A 1,293-nucleotide genomic window follows, 5' to 3' on the forward strand; every position below is an offset into this window, starting at 1 on the left:
GCATAGTATCCTGATCTATGAAATAACTGGCTTTTAGAAATACAAATATGCCTGCCTCTAAGGGAATTTAACATAGGGGGGTGTATACTTGTGCCCCCTGTAATTTGAAGGAAGAACATTTATTTATTTACATTATTCATTCACAAATGAAATTGGTGTCCTTAAAAGGTTGGATTTTCCTAATTATTTTGAATTAAGGCACTAAGATCAATTTCCAAAATATGTTTTTTTTATTAGTCTTTTTAATCAACTTCCGCATGGGTGTGTAACCTTATTGTAGCCACTGTATATGTAAATAAAGGTTGACTAAATAAGTGAATGATGAGGCAACTTTAACAACAGGCTGCCCAGTTGTTACTGAGAATAAAAGGATGGTGATTGGAAGGACCGATGGGAAGTGAGTGGAAGAATGGATGGCTAAGTGAAAGAGAACCATGGGACGGCACTTTCCAAGACTTGAAATGGTAATAACAGGCCTGAGGGTGGGTTCGCCTTTATGTGTGTGTGTGTGTGTGTGTGTGTGTGTGTGTGTGTGTGTGTGTGTGTGTGGTTTTGAATAAAAGTGTCTGTTGCGTCAGCAGAAGGAATAACGCAGTGAGCCACACCCCTTCACACACAGCACTCTATCATCGTCACCAACGCGGGTGTGCAGCAGAGAGAGTTGGATGGAGTGATGGATGAAAGAAAATTATAAGAGGGGGGGGGGGGGGGGGGGGGGGTTTGACCCAGAGAGTGATGACAAGGATGGAAAACAAACGGTCAGAGGGAAGGAGAGACGGAGATGTCAAACGGTCATGAAGTCACTAAAAAGAAATGAAACGAGGTGTCGCTAAACGTTAGCTGTTTGCTTTCACTCAACGTTTCTCTTTCTCACCGTCTCTCATTCCGTCTTCTGCCAAGCTCCACAGATTTAGGTTTACAATGGGCGGATGGATAGATGGAGAGGTGGATGGATGGATGGAAAAGTGGGTGAAGGGATGACATGTGGATTTAAGCATGGAGTGATCCGTGATTTGGGCAGATGAACGTCTGGAGTAAAGAAGTCAGGAAACGGTGGAGGGGTGACGATGAATGGATGAAGGAAAGGATAGAAGATTAATGGATAGACAATGCGGAAGTAAGAAGAACACCCATCCATAAATATTAGTGTTGTCAAACGATTCAATCAATATCGAGATATGAGACTAGATGTTGTCTTAGATTTTGGATATTGTAATATCGTAATATTGCGTAAGTGATGTCTTTTCCTGGTTTTAAAGGCTGCATTACAGTAAAGTGATGTCATTTCCTGAA

At 41.8% G+C, this 1,293-nt stretch overlaps 1 protein-coding gene across 4 annotated transcripts in view; it reads right to left on the minus strand.

Annotated features, from left to right (window-relative positions):
* exoc6b (exocyst complex component 6B) overlaps positions 1 to 1,293 on the minus strand; it is a 116,065-nt gene that overhangs the window by 62,203 nt on the left and 52,569 nt on the right. The gene's annotated exons all lie outside the window — the stretch shown is intronic.

Source organism: Etheostoma spectabile, chromosome 19 (assembly GCF_008692095.1).
Source record: "Etheostoma spectabile isolate EspeVRDwgs_2016 chromosome 19, UIUC_Espe_1.0, whole genome shotgun sequence".
In the NCBI taxonomy this organism is placed as follows: Eukaryota; Metazoa; Chordata; class Actinopteri; order Perciformes; family Percidae; genus Etheostoma; species Etheostoma spectabile.